The sequence below is a fragment of the Drosophila navojoa genome, chromosome 3, assembly GCF_054131105.1.
Source record: "Drosophila navojoa isolate 15081-1374.11 chromosome 3, UAZ_NAV_1.0, whole genome shotgun sequence".
Lineage (NCBI taxonomy): Eukaryota > Metazoa > Arthropoda > Insecta > Diptera > Drosophilidae > Drosophila > Drosophila navojoa.
Genome location: NC_142891.1, coordinates 26,891,314 through 26,906,807, shown reverse-complemented (window position 1 = coordinate 26,906,807; position 15,494 = coordinate 26,891,314).

The window sequence follows — 15,494 nt, the reverse complement described above, 5'->3', positions numbered from 1 at the left end:
AGGGGTGGGCGGTTGCCAGTCGGCGGCTGGAGGAGGGTTGAACGCTGGCACGCGCCGCAGTTGCCGCCTTTTGCTTTGGGCTAATGATCAGGCTCGACCCAACGGAAGCCCAAAGTTTCAAGTGGCTCTTCGACTGGTGGCACTAAGTCCGAAAATGACACCCGCACGAGCCTGAAACCCGAACAGAGAGACGAGACACAGATGGACATAACAAACAGTCATCCCCCGCTATCAGTGATGCAAGGAATGCCCCGTCCCTGTCGCCGGGTCATGACACCCAGCTAAAAACCAATAAATGTCATCAAATTTATTGCTTCTGATTCAAAAATTCTTTTGTTTGTTTCGGTTTTACAATGAAATGTGAAAGGACACAGGACACTGGACCCAGCCCCCGGGCGGAGCTGCTGAATTGCATTTGACAAAAACTTTGAACTTGGCGGACAGAGAAGATAGTTCACTGAGTCATGTATTGAACTTTCTCAACAGATGTCTGTCAATATTTGAAGCATGCTTTCAAATCGATACAATTATTATGAGGAAAAAACGTATGACTTTGATTGAAGCCTTCATTGAAGGAGAGACCGAAGAGATGTTATGAAATCATATTGTTCTATTATCCTGCAGGTTTTAGTCGAGCTGAACCAATGTTCTTTCGATCAACGAGTGTACAAAACTATAAGTGAAAAATGTAGCACTTTTAGATACCCTACCAGTTGTATTAAGAAAAACAGAATGGCCACAGGTTCTATATACATATGTACATCCTATAAATCATACATCCCTTACCTTATCCCCATCGGTTTCATTCAAATATTCAGTTCCAAATCAATTTTAAAGATTATTTTTATTAGAGTGAATTTCATAATCGATTCATAATTATCGGACCCTACATACTACCTCGATGATCGTATATGTGCAGAAATCTTAGCTTAGTTACAGCTCTGTTATCTCTTCAGCCAATCTCCGTAACTGTACCCTGGCACACTTCTACCCTGGCAGTCTTTCTGTATGCTGTATAAAGCGACAGCCTAACTCCCAAGTGCTATTTCACTCCAACTGACTCTAGGTTGGTAAGGTACGTCAACCCATATTGTGAAACATTTAATAATTGTAATAACAAGAGTCATATCGATGACAGACTGCGCATTGCGCATCGACTGAGGCAACATTTATCTTAAGAGCTCGAAGCCTGTCGTACATTAATATCCCGGCGGATAGGGGGCACATATCCTGCGGGCGAGTCACTCACTGAGCCTGAGCGTCATCCATCGTTCCCCCTCCAGATGCCACGCTCTGCCTTCAACTCCAACTGTCAACGCGTCGTCAATTCTATTTTTATTTTTATGTTTTATTTTCATTTATGTTCTTTCCTTTTTCTGGTCTGTTTTGGAAAATGTTTTGCTTGGCTTCCGCTTCGCTTCGTTTGTTTAATATTTGAGTGTAATATTTCAGTTTTTTTCGTCGTTTCTTTTCGGCTTCGTCTCTTATTGTTGTTCTTGAGGAGCGTCTGCTGCTGCTGTTTTGTTTGTGTTGACAATTTGTAGGTTTTTTCTGTGTGTTACCGCTAAATAGCTACAAATTTATGAGCGTAAATAGCGTCGTAAATCAATTTTTAATGCATTTCCATTAATTCTTTCTTGGCTAATGTCAACAGCAAATTGATGGCACCATTGTTCCATGTTCTGGGGTCATCCGCAATGCCCGATTCTGATGTTATGTCGGCATGTGGTGGGTGGGCTTCACGGAATATTATTCAAATATAATTGACTGTTTGGTATGTTGGAGTGTTTTTGCATAATTTCATATTGTGAATGTGCTCGATTCAATTAAATCTGAGGAAATGCGTTTGTAGATTACCACGCTAATTAGGGTTTTTTTATTTTTGTGACGCACAATCACAAATATAGCGAAGCTGGTGCTGACAGGTTTATAAATACAATACATCAATAAATGTTCCTGTGTTCAATAATGTATTGCTGTACTCTTCTCTCTGAAGCGGCCAGCAACGACACTAAGAATATACAAATTCAAATTCGAATATATACAGACATGCATGCATATGAATGTACATACATACATATTTTTAACTGAGAGGTGAGAAATAACCAAAAAATGGCGTATGGTGAGAAGTGCTGTGCATTATCATGGTCAGCTAAACAATATAGCCAAAGCTATGTCCACAGGGCATGCAATGTGTATCGTAACGATGGGTATGTTGTTAATTTTATGGAAACTTGACTTGAAATAGCTTTTCATATGAATAAATATTGTTTAGTATTTTGAATGAATCCATTAAAAACTATGCATAGTGGAAAACAAGCTAGATCCCTTCAAAACCAGCTAAAATATAAGAGCTTTAACATAGCTAGATCAGCAACGCTGATGTGAGCATCGGACCTCGCTGTCGATCACACGCGGCCTTAAGGCTGCCAAATGTCGTAGCTTTGCAGAGGGCGTAAAAGCGAGAGAGAGAGAAAGCACTAGTTCAAGAGAGAGTAACGGAAGCAGGCAAATGCGAACTTGAGAGAGAGACCTGCCTGCCGCTCTTTATTGTATGTAAGTATGTGTTAGCGTTATAAGCAAATGCAAATTTACACACACGTACACACGCCCATGGCAATACTTATCCTAGTCCATGTGTGTGTGTGTGTATGTCGCATTTGTCGCATGTTTTGCTGCAGCTTTAACGGCAAATCCAATTTAATACGCTTAAGTTCTTACTTTTTGCTTTCCTTTGCTAAAGCACATCAATAAGAAGAACTAGCAAAGCGAAACACAAAAAAGAAAAAACAAATTGCACTGCATAATGTAATGCCACGCCCCCTTTTTCAATATGCGCCCAGCAAAGAGAATCGGCTGAATTTAATATTATTGATTTTTAATTTTCCTTTTTATTTCTAGCTTTTTTATGTTGTTAGTTTTGCAGACTTTGAAAATTGCATGTGTTCTATGGTTTAATGTGTATTAAGTACGTCCCTCTCTCACTATCTCTCTCTCTCTCTCTCTCTCTCTCTGTCTAGCTCTCGTTGCCTGTCATCAGGGTCTCTGTCTCTGTCTCTCCTAAGAACAACAAATGCATTGAAAGCTTGTAATTTAATCGTATTTGTATCGACGCCTTTGTTTGTGCTTTTCCATTTGTTCATTTGACTAATTTCAGTGTATTTTGCTTTTAATCCCCTTTTATATCGTATTTTAATGCAAGGCATAGAAAAATAGTTATATACATATAATAGAGAACGATGCTTGTATGTGTATCCATTTTAAATGGAGCACTTCCCCAGCCAATCCCCAATGAAGCGAAGCCCTAAAGATGCAACCCGGGGGTTTTTTTCTTTATTTATATGCATACATACTTATATATAAAAATGTGTATGTGTGTGTGTGCATTAGTTTTTGCTGTTCTCGATATTGTTGCGGTTCTTGTTATCCAATATATTTTTTTGTTTTTACTGTAATTTAGTGTTGTATAAATACTTTGTAGGCAAATTCGACTGTTCAATACTCGCTCACAATTCGAGCACAATCAAGAACATTGTCTATGAGAATATAATGAGAGTACCATATCATATATTCGTCAGTCTATCATCGTTGAATGAATACCTTATTGTATAACAGCTCTAAATTATGAAGATTGTATTTAGTTTAATTGTATGTATATGAATGTGTGTGTGTGTATAGTCAATTTCAAACTTAATATTTATACAAGTTGATGTACAGGCATAGAGGAATTCTACATAGCTCAAACAAATGTATCTCTAAAAGTCTTCACTTTATAAATATGTCAAGCATAAAACTCATTTTATCAAACTAATATACCGTTTTTGTATTTTGAGAACAAGTATAGCGCATTCGTCGCTTTAATTGGATTTGTGTCGATTCTTCTGACAATAAGAAAATAACCTAAATAAAAATGCTTAAATTCTTGATATCGTAAAACTTATATGAAAAGGTTCTTAAATGGGAATTATTACACAACCTGGGGATTTAGCGGAATGTTGTGGTACATATATGCTCAGGTATGTGAGCTAAATCTAGATGAATGTGTAGAATTTGAGTAACTTGTCTAAAATATTATTCATATTATTTAGGAATTGAGAATTTGTAAATAGAAATATATAGTATATAGTATATACATACATTTACATAGACAGTATAGAGAAGACTTTCCTTGATAATATAGAAGATTTCTTGTAAATATTGTATATTTTATTGCAGTCCGCTTTTACCACAGTGCTTTCTGATACATAATATCCCTCCGCTCTCGCTTTATAATGAAGTCCTTATTGAGAAATTGATTTATAAAATGTATCCGAATCACACTCGTGATCTCCGTCAAAAATGGTCATATGGAGCCCATATTTTAGGCTTTAATTAAAAATCGAAACTGAACTGGCAATAAAATGTTTGTTAACCAACATAACCGCATCTGTTAATGTCCGCGAAAAGGGAGCGTCAAAGCTGATTCCGGTATCGACGTCGACGTTGACTGTGTGCAATGAAGCTAGAGTCGTAGAGGCACATACATACGGATATATGTGTATACGTGAGAGTATATAGGCTCGCTTCGGTCTGTTACTGGATCGTAACGGAATATACAATTTTGTTCCCAACCCTCGGCTGTCTGCTTTATCAAATTTTGTTGATAAAAAAGCCGCGCCAATAAATTAAATGTATAAATGAATTTCATTTAATGAATTTCATTTTTATTGTTTCTCGTTTTGCCTCGACAGATGACCGCCCCCTATATAGGTGATGTTTGTATGTGTGTGTGTGTGTGTGTGTGTGTGTGCATATTAAAAAACCATCAGCGTGTCAATATGTAATTTGTGTCGTCAATTCGACCAACAATGCGTGCGAGCATCGCGGAAGCAAATAGAGAACATAAATTAAATATCAATAAAAGAAAAGACAGAGAGAGAGAGAGAGAGAGAGAGAGAGAGGAGAGGGAGAGAGAACGAAATACAAACTACAAAATGCGGTCGAGCCCAAAACTCGAATTCCATTTACAAGTCGCATATGGCGCAAGCGTTCGATGCGATCGTGCACAGATGAAGAGATCTAAGAAGATTCCGAAAAACTGATTTCGACCGAGCCGCGTTTGTGTATGTGTTGACAAATTTTCCTCTCGGCTGATTCGCAATGGAAACAATGGCGCACAGTAGCTTGGCCAAAACAATTGGAGAGCACTCATCTCGAAATGTTACCTAAAAGTGCCTGGGATCTGGAACAGTTCCTCAGCCTCAGCCTCAGCCTCTGCCTCAGTCACGGCCTCTGCCTCTGCCTGAGGCTCTCTGTGGCTCAGTCTCAAATCGTGTGCAATCAACCGCAATATCTTAAACAAAGCGAGGGGCAGACATAAGACCTGAGTAGCTGACGGATGAGTTGTTTGTGCAACCTAATGAAATTTCCGCCTGTGTGTGATGGTGTGTGTGTGTGTGTGTGTGTGTGGGTATTCGCTAAGGATCAGCAAGGATCGTTGGCAAAGAATTTGTCAACCGGCGTTTTGTTGGGCTCGAGTTCATTAAGCCGGTCCGCATCGAGTCTGACTAGACCCTCCATTAAATACCAATCTGTCCTTGCCTGTCGCTCTCTTTTGATCATTGTGAAATTATTAAGGATTTATTATTATTATTACTATTATTATTATATTAAGAGCCTCGCACAATGGAGATTCGGGCACTGGGACGAGGATCATTAGAGATTTGTCGCTCAACGATCAAATATTATTTTACATATCAATTATTTCACATTTGTTTGTTCCTTCTCCTTCCCAGTCTTAATTTTTCTTCGGAAATTGTCCTCCTTTTTGGTCGTCTTGTCGTCGAAATATCTCTTCGATCTTCGTGGGTCCGCGTATCGATAGCAGACTTGGAAAATTGCATTACACATAAATCCAGCGATTTACAATAATTGTTTTTCTTTTCTTTTCTGTGTGGTTTGATTGAGAGCCGTGGAAATTTGATATTTTCCAGTTGAATTTATTGCTGCTCTGCGGGAAAATTGTCTTCCCTACCAAAGTTCATGCTAAGTGACATGATATCGATTTCCTCCCACATCTGAAATGAGCAAAAATTGACAAATGAGACAAAAATTAGGATATATCGCTAGAGGAATGCCACTTAGCCTGCATTTTCCTTCCCATATTTGTCTCGTTGATCTAATTCAGTGAAAGGTTCAGGTAATATATTTTACCAATGAATATGTTTAATTTAAGACTGTATATTTTATAGTGTGGGAGAAGAGTAATAAAAAATATGTATTCGAGTTATGGTAGAAAATCAAGTCAAGATGAATCAATGTATAAAAGTATATGCTTAAACTTTAAACGGACAGAACTTTAGCTTTTGTAGTGCGATAATCAATGCATATGGACAGACAGGCTGACGAAGAGATGGACGCAAAAAACACACGAGTATGACGAAGGGGGAAAAACTGACGGACTGACGGAACCGGAGAACAAATGGACACAAAGGACACACTAACGGACGGACAAGGAGCTCACGGACTAACACACAGATCCGACGTCCATACGGACGGACAAATAGAGGAACAGACGAATATATCTATATCCACTCAACAACTCCTACAGATGACAAACGTACACATAGGTATGTATATATAATGTAGTACACCAATACACCTCTTTTACTCAGCTACAGGGTATATCAGCAAGATCAAAACGAATGTAATATGCAGCTGGCACTACCGAGCACATTAATGATAATGAGTACATTTAAATAATAATAAAAAAGAGCTAACAAATCGTTCGACTTGACGCGGCGTGGGCGCTGGGAAATGGAAAATGTAAAATGTAAAATGGGAAATTTGATGGGTTTTCGCAGCGCGTGTGTCTTCTGGCTGGTTTGACTGTTCTTTCATTAGGCATGCAAAACGTGAGCTAAACTTTAATTTCAATCAAAATCCAAATTATATGAAAATCAAATAAAATTGTGAAGAGAGAGAGAGAGAGAGAGAGAGAGAGAGAGAGAGAAAAAAAACAAAATTACTTGCCGTGCATTTAAATGATGTGGAGTTCAGGTGGGGATGGTGGGGGCTTGAGCTAATGGTGTGTGAACCGGCACATCAACTAGTTCACATTTCTTTAGTGGGGTGGGGGGTGGTGTGGGGGCGGCTTCCTTTTCATTTACCCATTTGCCAATGGCAGGCCATAAATACGGCGGCTAAATCTTTTAAGGTTCCCTTAAGGAAGTCGCCCGATTGCCCATAAAAGGATTTGCATGCGGAATCGAATTTGATTTTCATTTTATTTTTTTCTTTTTGCTGTTTTGGTTATGCCACGATAAAAATGCACAGCAAATCCAGGCATAAAGTTTCATATGAGCCTGTCAAATCTAGCGACCCGCATCTCATATAAGCTCCCTTTCAGATATATAGAGAGAGAGAGAGAGCGAGAGAGAGTGAGAGCAGGAGACGGGAGAGACCTCTTAGCATTACGCAAATGAATTTCGCGTTATATATGGATATGTATGCAAGTCTATATGTATGAACATACATATATACAGCTTATGAATTAGCTGACGGCACACACTCCCCCAGCGCAGGCTTAAGGCTTTCCGACACCCACACACACATACACACACACACTCAGCCACCTCAATGTTGACAAAGTTTATTGTCGCTCGTAATTTGGCACTGGGTGGTGCTGCGGGTGGTGGAAGCCAAGAGGGCGACTTTTTTAATGTGTGTGCGTGCCTCCGTCTCCTGCCTCGTCTCCTTCTCGGCGTTGCCGTTGCCGTTGCTGTTGCTGTTGCTGTTGGCGTCTGCGAGGGTGTCATGCATGTTACGGAAAAACATATGCATATATTTATATAATTGAATTAAACAATTTCGTAAATGCTAAATGATGCGACAATATGGAAGGCAGTAGCATTCGACACGGCAGCCGGAACAATTTGCATAAATACATAATTATAGAGTGTGCGTGCGGGGGGCTGGGGGACGAGTGCGGCACGAGCACGGGTAGTTGGAAAAGCTTACGGGAAATTGCCATCTAAAAGTTACTTAATGGCGTGCAAGAAAACTTTATATCCGCGCAATTTACTTATAGTACTTGGCCATTTTTGATAATCCATAAAGATGGCCTGAGTAAATATGGAAATATATATGTTTCCAATTGACAAGTTGATGAAATTAAAGCCACAGCGAGACAATAGAGACGAAAACCCAGGCCAGGCAAGGCAAACAGTCGCAGGAGCAGGAGACGGCAGTACCGGCAGAGGCAGTGGCAGGAGACGGCAGTCAGGCAGGAGGCAGCTACAGCCACAGCAGGAGCAGTCGATCACGCAGCAGGATATGGAATTCGCATTAGATCCATAAAAGGATATTCGCCATGACAGATACACGACAATGCAATCTGCGTGTTTGTTTTCCTATCTGTGTTTGCGTTCGCATGTCGCGTAACCTAAACAAATAAACAGGCTCGAGAACGAGACCTCAACAATGCCTATACAAATACGTGTATAATAAGTATATATATACGTGTGTGTGTGTGTGTGTCAGCATAGCTCTATCTCATTCTAGTTTCAGATATTTTGATTTCCAGTTATTTTTTCATTTTCAGTCGAAATAAAACACAAATCTGAATCTTGTTCGACATCTCGAAATTAGTGCACTAACCGCACAGTAGATGGCGTCGTACCTCATATGCATTTGTGTGTGTGAAATTAGTGCACTTGGTGCACACTAGAGGGCGACACGTTTAGTGCCAGATGGGGGCGTGCCATTGACCTGATTAGCATAAGGTAAACAAAAGCCCGCAGTTTTTGTATTGTTCTCTCTTCTCTTCTTCTGGCATACAGATCGTAACAGTTTAACTAATTTCGGAATGTTTAAGCTTTAACAAACACACACATATGTACATATGCACAGTAGCGAGGGAAACCAGAGACATTTGGTAGCATAAAACAGCGACTCCGATTCGCCTACAAAGGCGAGTGAAAATTTGAGTAGCAAAAAGTGGAAAATTGTCGCCCACACACAAAAAGTGAAACTGCGAGACGATGGCGACAGAAAAAGCCAGACAGACAGACTGAGAGAGAGAGAGAGAGAGAGGGAGACAGACAGTTGAAACAGAGGGCGTAAGCTAAAGAGAAGGCGTGTCGGAGCAAAGTTAGCTGTTGGCTTTGATGTGGGAGAGGAAGAAATTGGCAAGGACGATGCGAGAACAGTGCCACACACACACACACACACACACACACACATCCACACTACAAAATATACATATATATAGTTCTATATATGTATGTATATAAATACTTATGCTGGTTGCAGTAGCGTAATTTGGGCCATTGATGGGCCGACACCAACGGACGAACTTTGGTGGCAACACTTTCGCTGGCAGGAGAGACCCCCTAACTGCTAGCCCCATAATGAAGTCAGCTAACACACACACACACACACGCACGCACACACACACATCTGTGTTGTGCAGAAGAAGAAGAAACAGAGCGCAACAGACATGTCTATTTGGGAGCATATCGATTTTTGTTGTTGTTTTTCTTTTTTTTGTTTTTGTGTTTTTTCGGGAACCCGTAGTAGACCCAAACTCGAACAGCAGCACCCAGCCAGCACCAAAAATGGCCAGAAATGGCATTGGCCTCGAAAGCGACGTCTCCGAAATTGGGCAGCATTTAAATGCAACAATTGTCATTAAATTTTCATTTCAAGTCGGATTCAAGTTGCTTTAAGCGCCATACGAAGGCAACGCGTTGAAGCCGGTAAAAATTCTAAATCAAATTATCAAATGAAATCGAGTTTTCAATCCTGCATTAGAGATCGAAATTCAGATTAGGAAACAGTTGGGAATTCTTTTGTTGATGTCCGTTCTTGATTGAAGCATCACGAGAAGTATTTTAGAAAATACAACTGAAAGATGAAAGACCTTCATGGAATCTAATTGAAAATGTTTAACTTAAAGTATAGACTTATGTGATAACTCTTTGCAATCTGAATCAAAAATTAAGAATTATTCAAATGTATATTTATATAATCAATGGCAATAATATATTATATACATATACAACACTTAAGATTAGGAAATAGTTAAATGTTCATTTATATATAAAAGCGATAATGTATAAATATAATTAAAATACTATATAGAGGTGAAACAAAATTGTTGTTCCAGCAAACTGTGCTTATCAAATATATTTTAGTATCCCAAAAATAAATTTAACTTTTTTATCAATATATATACACTATATACATGCCATACAGAGTAAGAAGGAAGAAAAAAAACTTGTTTAAATCTAAACTGAGATACCTCATATGAAAAGTAAAGTCTACGAAGTGAGTTCAGTTTTAAAAAAATTAAAATGAAAGTAAATTAGAGTATTTTTTAATTTATATATGAAAGAAAGAGTTGACGAAATGAAAACCATATATTGAAGACAATAAAGTAACTAAAAGGAAATCACTTTAAGCAATGAATCAAAGTTATCATCTAGTTCTAGTTTATTGAAGTAAATTGTTATATATACTAAAGCTAAGAAATGCTCAATCAGAAAAAATTGTCCATGAAATTTCCAAATATATATTCATGCAGTAAAATAAAAGTAGGTTAATTAAATCAAATATTGAAATTGTTTCAGAATGTAATTCCTCAGCCACATATGCGCGGCACGAGCCGAAATTCCGTACAGCCCATAGTCGGTTCAGAGTGCGTAGAATTTCTTATTATAGACCGGAGGCAATGCCACATAAATTTCTACTCGAGCTGAGTTCAGATAACGCCCATTCGTCAAGGCGATGGGCGTGTTCATTGCGCGTTAAACGGGAATAATATCCAATATGAGAAATCGAAATGGAGCATTCGAAAGTTGAACTGAAACTAGAAATTTGTGTGCCGAATGCTTAAAGCGCAGCAGGAAAAGGCAGAAAACGAGGCAGGCGAGACTTAGACATAGTTTTGCACAGTCCCAAGCAGCAGCAAGGACAACAAGGACGACAAGGACATCTGTGTCGCAAATGCTTACTGTGGATACATTTGCACAGTTCGAGTGTGTGTGTGTGTGTAGAACTGTTGCTTATTTACCTATGCGACAGGCAGCAAATTTAAGCCAACATCGTCGTGGCTCCTCCCTCTCCTGTGCTCCTGCTGCATCCTTGACGCTCGCTTCGCGTTCGCCGCTCTTTGTCCTAGAATTTGAATTCTATTTGTATTTTTCTTTTTCCATACCCGTCCACTAAGTGTAACAGAGTATATGCGTTTCGTTGGAATCGTAAGTAGCCTCACAAATGCTCGACAACAAATTTAATTCCGTATTATAGTATATTAGTTTATGAAACCCAGATAGTACCTTGGAGAAATATCTTTAGACCTTGATTGCCTCCATATGTTGTCTGTAAATCATTTAAAATCTGCTTTAGATCTCTGCTCTCTCTTATTAAAATCATATATAGACGTTTTTTGGAGACATGGCAATCTATATCTATATAATATCTATATATTATATTCATATCATATATCTTCAATATTGTTTTAAAGTTGGAATTGACACATTATTTACTTGGATAGTAATTAATCTATATCTAAAGTAAAAGCTCCAATTAACGCACTAGGATTCGTTCTTTTATTCCAAAGATATAAATTCTTTAAGCAATTTATCGTGCCATGAGCGGGTATTACGCAGTCAGCTTTGTCAGCGCTCACTAGTTTTCGTTTTCTTATTTTTTGGCCGTTTGCTCAAATGTTTTTGCTTCGTTAAAGTGTGTAAATGTTTTTGCGCTTCGAGACCAGAAAAAAAAGAAGAAGAAGCAAATTTCTTTAGCTTCCACTTGAAATTTGCTTATTTGTGTTGCTGTATCTGTATACGTGTATCTGTGTATCTGTATCCGTGTATCTGTATCTGTGTCTATCTGTGAGTAGCTGTGTATCTGTGAATTTGTTGGGGCTGTTGACATTGGTTTCGGGTTTACAAAGAAATCGATTAAACGCAATCGAGTAAATGACCCAAAGTGCCAGCCATCCAGGCATCCAGCCAGGCAGTCGGACATTCGGGCATTCGGGCAGCTCTGGTGTCCCGGCCCAAGGTCAGTTCTGGCAGGGTCTTGAATTCAAGTCGAGCACATTAAATGCAAATAAACAAACATTTTACTAGAAATACAATAGCTGAAAATCTTACCTCGTTCTGTCCCGCAAGTAATAAACTAAGAGTTTCGTTCACATAAATCACTCTCTGGACAAATCAAATCTGTGCCTCCTCTCCTCTCCCCTCCCGTACCCACTCGAGTAACTCACGTTTAAAGTACCTCATTTTTATGATGTACCAGAACAAAATAAAACCCATTTCATAGCTCGAGTTACGTTCGTGGCTAACAGAAAAATAAATGGAATCCTCGTCATTTATTTAAAAGTTTATATAGTCTTTGTATTCGATTAACAATCGAAGACCTATTTAAATAGTTGCATCTAGTCGAATTAGTCAACAGCTCGAAGAACTTACAGCTCGATGATGCATGCGAGCCTTTGTTATGATTCAATGGGGGAAAATGCATTAAATGCCTCACATAAATATAAAACACTTTTCTGATTGAAAACAACCAACGTTACGATATTGAAATTGGTTTACGATCAAATACTTAAAGTAGAACTGTGAAGTATAAACTCTAAAAGAGAAACTTTAAATGAAATTGAGTCGAAATTGTTTTTCGTTTTTTTTTCCCCTTTTTTAATGCGCTAAGAATAGCTGGGGGTATACAACATTCAACTGAAAATTCGTAATATGTACATATATGTAGATATGTAATATATATAATTAAGACTATATCTAATTGAACTTCATGTTGAGACATTACCAAAGCCATGAATACAGGTCGTTTTCTTATATGTACGTATATCCATTCATCTCTCTATTCGCCCATTTGTCTGCCTGTCGTCCGCCTGGAAGGATTCGTAGAGCGTTAGATCGTGTTTTTACCAAAATGATTCATTCAATTGAAGAAGAATAAAATGAAATTGAATATAATAATCAACATTGTATGAAAAGATGGAAACTGCGCTATACCAACGACTCGCAGGCATTATACATAGATATATAGAATGCATATATGTACCTAGTATTATTATGATTCAAATTTCGAATTTACACTTACAATATAGACGAGAATATTTGTAACCCACGAAGCGTTACCAGATGGGTCCATGGAATAAGGACCACCGTGTATATACTTTTGACTGAGTTTAATTTAACTTCTAGCAATATTCTAGCTAGTCTAGACCCCTTCTTATATATATAGAATGCATATACTTAGTATTATTATGATTCAAATTTCGAATTTACACTTACAATATAGATGAGAATATTTGTAACCCACGAAGCGTTACCAGATGGGTCCATGGAATAAGGACCACCGTGTATATACTTTTGACTGAGTTTAATTTAACTTCTAGCAATATTCTAGCTAGTCTAGACCCCTTCTTATATATATAGAATGCATATACTTAGTATTATTATGATTCAAATTTCGAATTTACACTTACAATATAGATGAGAATATTTGTATCCCATGAAGCGTTACCAGATGGGTCCATAGAATATGGACCACCGTGTATATACTTTTGACTGAGTTTAATTTAACTTTTAGCTATATTCTAGCTAGTCTAGACCCCTTCTTATAATATTTCCCCTTTTACACTTTTCTTCATCTAATTAGCAATTATTGGAAATTCTCTGCAGTCTCTACCAAAATATTATGAATAAATCTATTTAAATATGCATCTTTAACTATGCATTCTCTTCTGCTTCTTCTCAGTCTTCTTCTTCTTTTTGTTCTTTTTGTTCTTCCTCTTCTTCTGCTGCTGCTGCTGTTGGTTCTTCTTGTCTTTAGCTTTAGTTTAGGCATTCGTAATCAATGGATTTCAATAGATTTCCGACTCACGTTTCTCATGATGATTAAAAGCGTCGTTCAACATCTCGACTCGATTCAGTTTGTGTTTCAGTTTGGTTTCGGTTCTCTGGGCATTTGTCGCATTTGCCTTCGAAAGGTGTATAATAATTTATTCCGATTTTAATTATTGCTTCGTTGACTGCGTTCTGGTCGGCTTCGCTTTGACTTTGATTTTCCTGTCGAGGGTTTTCTTGAAACACTTTTTTTTCTTTGTTCCTCTCTTTCTCTGTTGTTTTTGTGGTTTGATATTTTATGAATGTGGAGAGACAAATCGGCGTCATCAAAATTTTAAAACGTGTTTCGATTTGCATAGAAATTCCACTTGTTATCTCCCTCTCTCCCTCACTCGTCCTCTCTTTCTCTCTCTCTCTCTTTCTCTTACTCTTTGGCGGCCATCATCTTTGCCCACGTTTTGAAAATTGTTTTTTTGATTGGATGCGTTGCACGATGATAAACGACACTGGGTCTGGGAATTATTTTGTTAGGGCTTAGACGCTGTGTCTATGAGGAAATGCTTTTTCCAGGTTCTGTTAGTATTTCATTGGCATTTGCTTGGGATTCGTATAGAGTTTGCTAATTTAGCTCGCAGTCTGCGAGGCATTCGGTTCAAAGGTCGTGAGAGAGGGAGAGATGAGTCGAGTTGAGCTGGATTGGGAGAGGGTTAGTTATTAGCTGATCCCTAATGCCGAGGGATATTGAATACATTTTGAAATATATTTTATTCGGGGTGGTGAAGTTGTGTTGTTATTGTTTTTGCTCTCGCTGTTTGTTATCATTTCATTTCATTTTAAATTTTTTCATTCAATGTGAAACCATTTTGAAAATTGTCCACACTCGTGTAACTGTTGTTGTTGTTGCTTGTATAAAGTATTCTCTTTTTTTAGTAATTCATAAACTCACGCAGCGGGCAGATGTTCCGCACGAATACTTTCAGATTATATGGGAGAGGGTTGTGCCTGCAATGTATGCCTCTATACATCTATACATATGTATGTATGTGGAGGATACGCACGTATTTATCTACAAATGAAATGCAATTGGTGGCATGCATAATTCATGCCACAAACTGCATCGACTGTGTGGCATTTGAGCAGAAGCGGTTCCCGCATGGAATTCGAGTTCTTAAATATGCGAACGAATTGAAATTAAGAAATTAGAAGAACAGAAACAGAAATTCAGTTATTAAGCGATGAGCAAATAAATCAGTTTGCAGTGAAATTCCTTAAAATAAATAACTGTGAAATGCTTCGCTTAACTCTTTAAAATAGCTTTGATTCAGCTGCGCCAATTCCTATTGGAATCCACTCATTACCGACGGCATTTTGTTTTCGCAATGGCTGCTAAAGGACCAACGGTAAAGTATTAGAAGCAGCTGAAAAAAATCAACCTAAGAATACATAAGTAAATAAAGAATAATACACACACACAGTTGCAAGTAAGCTCACTATATTTCACACACACACACACATACACAGAAGCGCAGACAGAAATATGATTGAGCGCTGCCAGCGCTGAGAATATAATATAAGAAAAGAAATGAGAGACTCGCTGCGACGCTGGCAGCGCTTCACATTTCGTTCACATTT